Below are 12,610 nucleotides of genomic sequence, written 5' to 3'. Positions count from 1 at the left end.
TGCTGTTGTTGTATGACATGAGAAGTTAATCCTGGGCTATTTGTTAATTAAGAAGAAAGTATTCAGTAATGACTTGAGTGGTGGATATTGTCTATACTATACCTGTCTTTATAATGAAGCCATTAAGTAAGTCGAACCACCCTTTCAACATCAGAAGGCAATAGCCTGTTGTATCTTTATCATCTGGAGGCACTGTTCAGTAAAGTAGCTTTTATTTGCAAAATGCTAGTTTGATCTATCATCTACCTATAATCTATATCTATCTATCTATCTATCTATCTATCTATCTATCTATCTATCTATCTTATAAATAGCTAGCTACCTACCTATTTATTATCTCTTTATATCATTCACTTATCTATCATTTATTATCCATTGTCTGTCATCTGTCTATATATTTATCTACTCTCATCTCTATTTATAATCTATCTACTTTATCATCTACTCTATGGACCTACCTACCGTGGGCTTAGGCATAAGTGATGTGAGAATGATTTAAATCAGACGTATTCCCCTTGATAACGGCTCTGTGTAAGTATTGTTCTGAGAAGTTAAGTGGTGACAGTTTGGAAATGGCTGAACTGACTTCAAAAGCTTTGACTACAAAGCTGGGAGCGCTCTGCATCTCAGTTTACAGAAGTGGGGCCTGTAGTGAGGGAAGTGGGGGACTACCCAGCATCACACACACTGGCCAGAATAGAAACTGAGGTTGGCTCAGGTGAGGGTGGGGACTGATGTCAGGGAGGCAAAAATAGCAACGGCTGAGAAATGTAATTTTCCAGCCAAACAAAGATGGTAGAAGTCTATGTTCGTCAATATTTCCTGAGAACTGTCCCTAGGACGCAAGACAGTTCCCCTAGGATTCTCCACAGAGCATTAAGAGGTCCATATCAAGGGATGAGGCCAAGCACTAAAGGAGGAGGGAACCCATCACAGAAAGCTGTACATGTTCCTTCTTACTAGTTTAGGAAGCTTACTTGTCTACAAACTGTTCTTATCTTCTACCTGAAGCTTTCTGTGTTTGAAGGGAGAACCCTGAATTTGACCTCTGAATGCTTCACTTGTAGACCGCTGCCCGGATAGAACTAGTCCCACCTCCCGCCCTCTTTCTATGTATCCCTCATCTGTGAAAGTCCACCCAGTTGCACTTCAAAAATATTTGAGTCCGAGCCAAAGATGCACAGACTATCTTCCTGGTCAGTTTCCCTAGACAACACAGCACAATAACTAGGTGGCATTTGTAATGCACCGAATATCACCATGGATCTATAGGGGTTCCACCAGATATGAGGATATGGAAGGGTGCTATATGCAAACCGCTTATACTCTTCTATAAATGGGATTATTGCTCCTCAGAGGCTGGCATCCTAGGGAAAAGAAGCTGGTGACTTTTTTCCATCAGTTGCCCAAAAGGGACTTGCTATCTATCTCCACGGCTTATGAACTGTATCCTCCCTTTTCTGCACCTCAGTCTCCTCATCCTGAAGCAGTGTTTCCTCACCCATGTCTGAGAGACACCCTACATACGGTTACAGGTCATGCCTTTGGGGAGAGGTTTGAACTCCTGCGTCCTAGGTCCCTCAGGTGGGGTTTCCTCACATGCTGCGGCCGCTATGACTGTGAAGACGGTAAGCTTCAAGGGCATTGACAGCTACAGAATGTAAAACAAAGCAGGCATCAGCATGCTAGGTCTGCTCTTACGGGGACCCTTTGAAGACCACATGCTAATATTCTGAGCTGCACATAAAATGCAGGCCACAACAACGTGTGCCTAGAACAGTGATAGATGAACATTTAAAAATACACAACTCACTAAAAGGAATGGTTCAAATGGCCAGCAAATTTGGAGCGAATACAAAGAAATACTTTCCTATGCAGCGTGTGGCCAACCTGTGGAATCTGCAGCTGCGGGAGGCAATTGAGTCAAATGCTGTGGATGGATTTCGTAAAGACTTGGTGTGGCCGACAGCTGCCTGGGCAATGCAAATTGTGCAGTTAAAATTACGGACTGGCTAGGCATTCACTATGGTGGCTAAGGAAAAGAGTCTCGGGGACAACAGGCACAATGGGGGTAGCAGCTAATTTTACTGAAGAGCCCTTCTTTCTCGGGAGTTCTTTTGTGTAGCACTTTTTCTGAAGCTTTTCTAAACAAAGAAGAAAGAAAAAGAAAGCGCTGCTGTTTGTGGTGCTAAATATTAAGTTCTTGATGTAAATGTGTGTAAAAGGAGAAGAACTGGGTGTAGCTCTATTCCAAGGTGTGTGTGTGTGTGTGTGTGTGTGTGTGTGTGTGTGTGTGTCTCCCCTGCCTTGGGTAGGTGAAACTCTCATCTTGTCTCCTATCAACCTTCTCAAACGGAAGCTCCTTCAGGGTAAACGCACTGCTGTTTCCCAGCTATGTGTATAAAGATGGAGGCACAGAAATCTTTCACCTTGAAATGTTTCTGCACACTCACTGGGCCCATGGAATGGATGGCTGCAGATTCTTTATAGGATCTCATCCCCTCCAGTCTGCTTCCCACCTTCTGGAACCTTCCTTGTAGGAGTTCTCTGGGCTTGTTCCAACTCTTGGTATTGAATTTGCCAACAAAGGAAACAGCGTGTAGCTTGGGTTTTAAAGCTTTTCTTTTAGGACTGGACAGATGTATGTAAATCCACTTCAGAGATAAGTTATTAGGATTCTTAAGGCCCCATCCACTCCCCTCTCTGTCTGCTTACTCTTGGTCACGTCCTCTCATTCTGAAATCCTGGCACCAGCGAGGCTTTAGGGACAGCGGCCTGGGTTGCCAGCCCCTGTTTTGCTGGTGTGTGACATGGGGGGGTTGGAAGATAAAGGAAGTATCATGATGACAGGCAAGATTTCCCCAGAAGATGCAGAAAACTGGGCGAAAGGCTGTGGGATGGCCCATCAGGCTGGGGCATGCGGTAGGGAAGCTGATACTGACACCTGAGTCCAGGGTGCATGGGGAAAAGTAAGCATGAGTTTTCTAATCTCAGTAGCAGCCACATTACCAGAGCCCTCATCAGGGCTTCCTCAAGGAGAAGGCAGAGTTGGGAATACCTGATGTTGCCTGCCCTCCCCAGGAGGCTGCACTGACAGAAACCGCCACTAGCCAGCCCAGAGAGAGATGGCAGCGCCTCACAGACACAACGGGACAAACCTACCATCCTCTCAGGTCTGTGGAAAGCTCCAGCTCATTCACATGTTTCTGAGTCAATAAAACCAAAAACATATTTTTCCAAACCCATTTCCACCCTCCCATCATTTTTAAAATCCTGTGTAATTTAAGGGAAATTCAATCCATATGCTTTTGATTTGTTTACACTTATATCATCAAAATATGTTTTTAAAGAGCTTGCAGAGATCCCAAAAGGCTCCTCAGCCTTTTAAATGAGCCTGTTAAAACACCCCCCCTCCCCCAGTAACAGGAGGTTGCGTGCTGCCAAGGGTAAATGAACTTGAAAATGAAGAGGTTTGTGCTGGGCTCAGAATTTTAAATCCTCCGCTTCTGCTTGGAGTTTCAGTTCTAAAATCAGCTCCCAGTGACTTATCTTGCCTCAGCATTGTTACCCTTCAGGAGGCTAACACGGGAGCTGGAGTGTGATGACAGCAATCGGCAGAACCAGAGGCTGGAAAACAACCCAAGAGAGAAGACTTGCAACACTCACCACCTCCTGTTTCCTGAAATAAAGATGCAGGCGCAGAGATGGTCAGAAAGGAGGGAGGGAAGGGGAGAGAGAAAGAAGAGGAGGTGGAAGAACAGAAGTGAAGATGGAAAAGGGGGACTGAGAGATGAAGGGAGAAAGAAAGGAGAGAGGGAGGCAAGGGGAGAGAGAAGGAAGGGAAGGTGGGAGATGGGATGGGGATGAAGGAAGAAAGGAAGAAAGGGAGAGAGAAAGGAAGGGAGGTGGGAAGAAGAAACAAAAGGATGAAGAAATGAAGGAAAAATTGGAGTAACCACAGAGAAGGAGAAGGAGGATAAAGGAGAACCGAGGGAGAAGGCAGTCCCTACTGCTCATCCACATCTAACCACTTTTGGGTCTCATTCTACCTCAATAAAATGATAACGCACATTTCTCCTGAGAAATCCACTGGTACCACATTCTACATTTTCCATTATCTTTAGGCTATTTTTCTGTTGTATATGGAATGAGTTACTTTTGGGGTAGAAGGAGAAAACTTTTCTTTTAAATGACAGAAGGTATTGGGGGAGAGCAGTCGGCACACTGGGGCAGCCTAAGCAATTAGCTATTTTCTGAATTCTGATCTCTGTGCCTGGCCTGCAGGCCCATTTACTACAGTCAAACAGAGGAGGTGATTAGCCGCACCCCTCTCAGTGAGGCAGGTCACTGCAGGACCCCATCTTCTGCAGTCCCTACATTGTCCCCCCACATTGTGTTTTCCAAAAAGGAAGAAGCTGATAATTACTTTACTAGAAACACAAGGAGTTAGATCTTAGAAAAGCAGGGAGGAAAACTCAGACGTGCATATCACACACACACACACATGCACACACACACACACACACACACGAGAGAGAGAGAGAGAGAGAGAGAGAGAGAGAGAGAATTTGGTTTCCCTTAAATTACTTGAATTTTTTTTTTTTGTGTGTGTGACTTTCTTGCAAGGCCCATCGCTTGCTTTGCCTGATATTTGTCAGTCAAGACAGTTCTAGAGTGAAGTCAACTCTTTCAAATCAATTATTTTTATTCTATTACTCAAATAGAAGGGAAGGCAAAAGAAAACAATAGCATTGCAGCTACTTACCAGCTGCGTCACCGTGACTTCCAACGCTACCTGCCTGTGTATGTCTGTGTCTAACTTCGTCATGGAGAAAGTGGTGGCACTGGGAAACACTGCCAAACCCTCATCTCTGATTTCTACACGGATGGAATTGGAACCAGTTAGTGGAAAGGATGTGTCCACAGACGTGTGTCAGTGCTGACATTTCTGGCTTTAGTCCTGTGAGGTGCTAAAGGCTTCTAGGCAGCCCCTATTCCATCATTTGCCTATCAAAAGAATGTGTGGGATTGAGGAGACCGCTCGCTGGGTAAGAGTGCTTGCTGACCAAGAATCTGGACCTGATTCAGTAGCTCCAGCTCCCACATAAGGAGCTGGGCATGGCTACTTGTATCTCTGATCTCGATCCTCACAGTTCCGGCCAGTTTGGGAGAAATGGTGAGCTTCTGGTTCAGTGAGAGCATGTTTCAAGGAAATGGACGGCACATCAGAAGTCTGATATTCGCTATCTTCCTTTAGAGTCTACATTGAAGTACACAGGTGATCTACATACCCACATGTACACACTATGTATGTATACACGCATCCTTCACACACCTCACAAAATAATAAAGGGTAAAATATGAACACGGTTTTTGCTTTTCTTGGTTCAACAACAGTGACAACCCATCCCAACAAATCTATTTAGTATGTCAAGTAAAATAGTAATTTCTGGTGGATACCTTGGTTATCCCCCACTGAGTGTATTGTGCATCTGTGTCTGTAATGTGTGTGTGCATATGTGTCTGTGCATGTGTGTGTCTGTGTGCATGTGTGTCTGTATGTGTATGTGTGTGTATGTATGTTGAGTATCCCTTACGTTTGGGACTGGAAATGTTTCTGATTTGGAATGTTTGCATATGTACAATGCGATATTTTAGAAACATGATTCAAACTAAAAAGGTTGTTTATGCTTCTTATAACCCTTTTGCACACGGTCTGAAGGTGACCTTGTGTGTTGTATTCCCTGCACCTGCACTTGGCCTGTGACACACCTCCTGAATCAGGGGTGGGATTTTCACTGGTGACAGACATCTCTGAGGCTCTGAGAGCTTCAGAGTTCTGAGGACTTTGGATTAGGCATCTTGAACCCGCACAAATGCTCCTTCTGTACACACGCTTATTTCCATACCTCAGATTTCAATGTTGCAAAATTATTTTAATAGTCTGTGACCTCCAGGCAGCTGGAAGTTCTTAGGCCTTTCAGGAATCCTCCACACATGTAAATGTGAATGAATGGTTTTACTCAGGACACCACAGGGGGCTGGTGAGACCACTTGGAGAGGAATGTCCAGCACAGACACACAGCTAGGATGAAAGCAAGGGCTTTCATCTTTAGACGCTAACTCCTCTGTATTCATAGATGATCATCCTAGCACATCTTTGATTTGCCTAATTTTGAAATATTCTTGCAGTTAGAAGATGAGAACTTATCCGTTCCAAGGTTTCTGCAAGTTGCCTTAGGATAGCACCCACCAGGAGAGCCTCCGTGTGGATCCACCAAGTCAGCCTTTTTAGGGGAGAAATCCTGACCTAGAACCTGTGCGTGCACACAGAAGTCAGCGGCAGAGTTGGGTGGGTACATCCTAGCCGGTGCTCTCCCACTTTATCCTCCTGCATCTTTGATGTCAACTGCTACTTTTTTGTAAACTGATGGTTAAACTGGTCTTCTGGGTGAGTTCAAGATTCATCTGAGAGACCAGCCTCTGGGCATGTGGGTAGCAAATTGTCTTGTCTGGTTAGTTGATGGAGGAAGGCCACTCCACTGTGGGAGCCACCATTCTCTAGTCTTAGATTCCAGGCCATATGAAAAGAAGAAAGGCGGCTGAGCAGAGACATTCTTTTTCTTCACTTCCCTGTGTGTGCCGTGTGAGCGGCTGCCTCAGGCACCTACTGCCAGGAAGTCCCTGCTATACGGAAGTGTGTCCTCTAACTGTGAGCTAGAACTAACCATCTCTCCCTTAAATTGTCAGAATATTTTATCACTGAGACATCAGCCCAGAAGACAAAAAACACAACCTGTGGAATATGAGAGGCTGGACAAGAGGTCCTTGCAACACAAAAGTCTTGGTTTTTCCATCTCGAACACCTAGCATGGCATGAGGTTTAAGAGGGCTTCCCACCTTCCCTGTCATAAGAAAGAGCTGTCCTCTTCCCTGTGCCTCCTACAAAGAGGAGCAGCGTCTTTGAATCTCAGCACCCAGTTCATAAGATCAATAAGTGTGGAAGAAAAAGACGAGACTACATACTAGAATATAGCACACTGAACAGCATGGTCCCTGGTTGAGTGGATTTTGCACACATTCATCTTTTCCAGGCTTTGTGTAGAGCAGTGGTTTTACATAAAGCAAATCTGTTGTTCTGGGACCAAATTATCATGAACTGGAATAGCCAGAACCCTAATTCACATCCTTTGTTTTCTTTAAAATTAAAAGTTGATGAAATTGTTTTCTATTGAGTGTTCTCACAGATCCCGGAGAACCAACCATTTGGAAGGAAGTATATTATGACTTAAAGTCTTGCAACTTCAAAGTTCATTGAAAAACCCAGGCAGTCAGCTTGTGGTCTGTAAGGCTTCTCTTAATGTGAACCTCCTGTGTGTTGGACACAAGTGTGAGGTTTCGATGGCATCAGGAAAGAAAGTATTGGAAGATAGCAGGCACTCCCCTGAAACATGACTCCATAACTCTCTGGATAGTGGGAGCCCAACCAGAGAGTATCACGTGACTTGGATTCTTCAGGTCCTAGTTAGCAGGTGTGTCAGAAGTCTTGGCTCCATCTGGTCCACATCCCATAATGGTAGGGTGATGGAGCGAGGGAGAAGTAGAAAGAGGTGAGGAGCCAGAGTGCTAACTGCTAGGAATTGATAGCTTCCTTGCGAGGTCTGAATACAACCTTTCCACCGACTCAGTGTTGATTGCCTTAAAAATGTGGAAAGTGTGCCGCTGTTGCACCCTGAGGAACATGAGCCATATCTCGAAACAGGAAGGCGTGTGGATGGTGCAGTGTGGGGGTGGAGGACCCTGTGCTAAGGCACTGGTTAAGTGCTGTGATCATTTGGCCTTTGTTCAGGATTTTAAGTAAATCATTGGGAATGAAACTCTGAGCACCAGGATTGTGTCCAAAAGCCAGAACTCATCCTTTGTGCCTGGGTTATGTGACCTGTACGGATGCGTGTGAAGTGACACTTTCAGGAACCCTCCAGGAGAGGAATGCAGGGACCATCAGGATATTTCAGACCTGACCGCTCATGGGCAGCTTTACAAAAGAGACAGTTACCTCAACAACTAACGTTCCTGGTGATCCCAGAATGGACTGCGTGGAAGAACTCTACTATCTTCCACGTAGAACCAGAAGCAAGTCACCCAATCTTTATTCCCAAACTCTGACGTGTCCCCCCCCCTCCCCGTGCAGCACTGACCGCTCTCCACTTCATTTCCCTCTTCCAAAGATTGATTGGTTGGATGCACTTCCGATGATTGTAATCTTTGATAAAGCTGCTTTCCCAGTCAGAACGCGAGCTGCTAGAGAGAAAGGATTACTCCCGTCCTTTCATTTGGAGCCAAGAATGTGTACGTAAGCCCCGCAGTTGCTGACTTGACTGACAGGGGAGATCCTTGTGCGATGGAGGAAGAGTGGACCTGTCAATAGCCCATCCTTCAGGACTTATCCTGGGCTGCGCATGAGCAACAGCTCTGTGTGGGTTGAGTTCCAGAGTTGCAGATGTGCTGACAGATCTTCAAGAAAAACCGAAGTGAAGATATTAATGTAGGGGTTCTATGGAAGGCATTTATTCACGCAGAAGCTATTTTTGGACAGGATTTCTCTGAGGGAGATAAGTGTCAATGGCATGCAGAGTTAAATAAACCTCTACTCCATGGGCTAGAAGAAAAACAAAATGTAGCCAAGACAAGAAAATACACTTCTAAGGTCATTGACCGCCCAGGCTTTCCAGCTCTATCAGAGCCACAGTATTTTAACGACAATTATAACAAAGAAATCCCTTCTGAAGAGGAACAGTTTTATGAATTTAAAAGTTGCTGTGTTTGTTGGATAGATTACTGGCATTAGAGGATGTGCAAGAACTCCAGGCATGTCATTCTGAAGCAATCCATCAACTTGGGATGGAAGAAAGAGATAGAAGCCGTGGTTCACCCTTTGTGTATGTGAAGCAATCACATGCCAGTTCTGTCTTCTGGGTGCAGAATTCTCTTCTTTGGGGGTGTGTGGTCAACCTGGATGTTAACTTGATGAGCCTGAGACTCAGCTAGGAGAGGAACAACCTCTGGGCATGTTATGAGGTGTTTCCAGATAGTGTTAAGCAAGCTGGGAAGACCCACCCTGATTGGAGATGGTACCATTTCATAGGGTGCAGTCCCAGGCTGAGTAAAGAAGAGAGTCCAGGTAGGGCAGCAGCTTTTGTCTCTTTCTGTCTTCTTGGCTGTAGACGCCAGCCACCTCACCTCACACTTCTGCTTCTTCCATGGCTTCCCCACTCTGATAGACTACGCCCTCAAACCACAAGCCACCTCAACTCTCCCTTCACTCAGTTGCTCTTCTCCTAGCAAAGCAAAAAGTAAGTAAAGGAGGACATCACTAACTGGAGACACATGGTTTTGTTGCAAGGCTGCAAGACCAAAGGAAGAACCCATCAGTGTGGCTATCTGCAGAAGCCAGCCGATAACATACACATGGCCCTTCAGTCATGGGTGATTGCAGTAGCCCTGACAAATCCCCTGCTTCTTTCCCTGACCTGCACTTCTGGACTAGTAAAGCAGCCAAGGTGAGTTTTTATCCCAACAAAGCCCAGAGCGATCAAGCTGCTTTAAGGAGAGCAGCAGAGAGCTTAGGGGACTCCTAATTAAATTGAAATCTCAAATAACCCACCAGTTTTAGCATAAATTTTTTTCCATTGTTTACACTAAAAAAAAAAAAAAGACTTCATGGGTTGGGTTCCAGAGTTGCTGATCCTGCTGATGGATCTTTAAGATCTGTTTTTTGGCTTGTGTTGCTCTGAGGGAATTCTGCAAATTTAGTGTCAAAATTAACCCAGGGACTGGGGAGCTATTAGTGGATAAAGCATTTGCTATATAACACTGATTATAAATGCTGTGTGGTCATTGAGTCCCACCTGTAATTGCAGTACATAGAAGACAGAGAGAGAGAGAGAGAGAGAGAGAGAGAGAGAGAGAGAGAGAGAGAGAGAGAGACCCCTGTGTAAGCTGGCTAGGTAGACTTGCCAAATTGGTTAGCTCTGAGTTCAAGCATGAGAACCTGGCCTTGGTAGATAATGTAGAGAATGACCTAGTCAAAATCCTGGCATCAACTTCTAATAGCCTGTCTGTGGTTCTGCACACACACACACACACACACACACACATGTGTATATATACACAAGACTAGCATGAATATACTTGAACACATGCCACGCATGTACAACACACACACACACACACATACACACACACTTTATGTTTCTGAAGTTCAAAAATTCCAAATGGATCTTATGGGGTTAAAATCAAAATTCTGGCATAATTGTGTTTCTTCTAGAAGCACTTGGAGAGTATCTGTTACTACTTTTCCAGCTTTTAGGTCATCTTGAACTTCTCAGCTTGTGATAAGGCAGTGAGCTATCTTGGGCCAACATGTTTCCTCCTCCAAACCTTCTGCCTCTCTTCTCTCTCTTCAGGATGATTGTCATGACATTGGGAGCAGCTGGATGATAGTGTTCAGGCATACCCAAACTTTAGACATTGTCACACAGCGTTATTATCTATAAAGTTCATGCTTATAACTACAGTTGAGTTTTAAAAGCATTATAATGATTTAAATTCATTTATGACTGTGTGTTGGGGTGCTCATGCAGCTATTCTTGGCTACACTCATCTTAAAGATTGAAGGTTGGATATGCTCTGGTCCCCAATATGTCACTACATCCAAAACATGTCTTTTGTCATATGAGCATATTTTCTCGATTCTGGGGATTGAGATTGGGGACATCTTCAGGGATCATTCTCTTTACTACTAGTTATCTGAAATTTAGGTATTACTGGCCTGTGGTCTCAATTGTCCTCACCTGCCTCTTGGCAGAGACAATCCCATGATATAACTCCTCCTCCATTGTACTCACCCTCACCTTTCTGACCTTGAACCGTGTCCAACATGCTCCCTGCTTAAGACTTTTGTCTGGTATTTCTCCCATTCTCCCTCTCTGTACCATCTCTTCCTGTCTCCATCCCCCAATGCCCTTAGATACTAGAAGAAATACCTTTCCCATGAAGCTTTTTTAGAATGCCATGTCTCCAGCACCTGAAACCCACTGTTTTACTTCCTCTTTTGCTGTGACCGATCACTATGACTGAGGAAACATATTAACTTGGTTTACTATTTCAGAAGCCTGGTGTCCATGATGTCAGAACAAAGGCACGGCAGCAGGAAAAGCTAAGAGGTCATGTCTTAATTCATAAATTAGAGACTGAGAGAGAACACCATGTATGGTGGGTGGCTTTTAAAACCTTAGGCCCATCCCCAGTGATGCACCTCCTCCAACAACGTCACACCTTCTAATCCTTTCTCAAACATCAAGCAGCAGGGGACCAAGTTTTCAAATGCCTGAGACTAATGGAGGTTAACTCATTTCAAACATTTTACCCACGAACCCCCCTTCACTCCCTCCTTACATTCCCCTGCTTGATCCACCATTCTCTCTGTCTCTTTATTTTTCTCTGTAGTATTGCGACTATCTTCAGAGTCATGTGTGCTTGTTGGTGGAGGCTGCTTATTCATTTCCTGGCTGTCCAGACCCGAAATAATCAGACAGAAACTGTATTATTGCAACACTGCTTGGCCTATTAGCTCACGCTTCTTATTGGCTAGCTCTTACATCTTAAATTAACCCATTTTTATTCATCTGTGTACTGTCACATGGTTGTGGCCTACTGGTAAGTTTCTGTCCAGCATCCAGCATCTGTCTCCTGCGATGGCTCCATGACTTCTCCCTGACTCTGCCTACTCTCTCTCTCTCTCTCTCTCTCTCTCTNTATATCTTCCAGCCTGGCTATATTCTGTTAAGTCATTGGCTGAAACAACTCTTTTATTAACCAATGACAAGAAAACATATTCATAGCATACAGAGGGGAATCCCACATCATGTGCCGGCTATATATTTTATAGACTTAGTCTATTTGTGGCCATTGTTTGGCCATCAGTAGATATGCATCATAAGAGAGTGTTATCTATCCTGTGTTCCAATTATGGACAAAGAGTGCCTACTGTGTCTGAAGGACTCGTAAAAGATCGTTTGCTGAATGGATAAATGAAATGACAGATAACCTCCTTCTAGGATGGAGGAGGTTACAGCACACCTTTGTCTTCCCAGATCTAAGGTGTGCATGGTTGTCTTTATTTCTGAAAGGAAGATGAAACAAACACACTTTAATAAGCTCTTCTAAAAATAGGAGCAACTCCTGCCTTGTGCTGTACAGGAATCTTTTTTTTTTAATCTTTTTTTTCTTTTTTTTTTATTGAGAATAAAAAAAAGTTTCCGCCACCTCCCAGCCTCCCATTTCCCTTCCCCTCCCCCCAATCTCCTCCCCCTCCCCCACTCTTTTCCCCCTCCTCCCACTCCTCTTCCCCTCCCTCTCCAATCCGAAGAGCAGTCATGGTTCCCTGCCCTGTGGAAAGTCCAAGGTCCTCCCCCCTCCGTCCATGTCTAGGAAGGTGAACATCCAACCTGGCTAGGCTCCCACCAAGCCGGAACATGAAGTAGGATCAAAACCCCTTGCCATTGACCTTGGCTTCTCATCAGTCCTCATTGTTCGCCATGATCAGAGA

Source organism: Alexandromys fortis, unplaced genomic scaffold (assembly GCF_014885135.2).
Source record: "Alexandromys fortis isolate MF-2015 unplaced genomic scaffold, M_Fortis_MF-2015_v1.1 scaffold_202, whole genome shotgun sequence".
NCBI classification, from domain to species: Eukaryota; Metazoa; Chordata; class Mammalia; order Rodentia; family Cricetidae; genus Alexandromys; species Alexandromys fortis.
Note: the sequence above shows the minus strand (reverse complement) of the source record.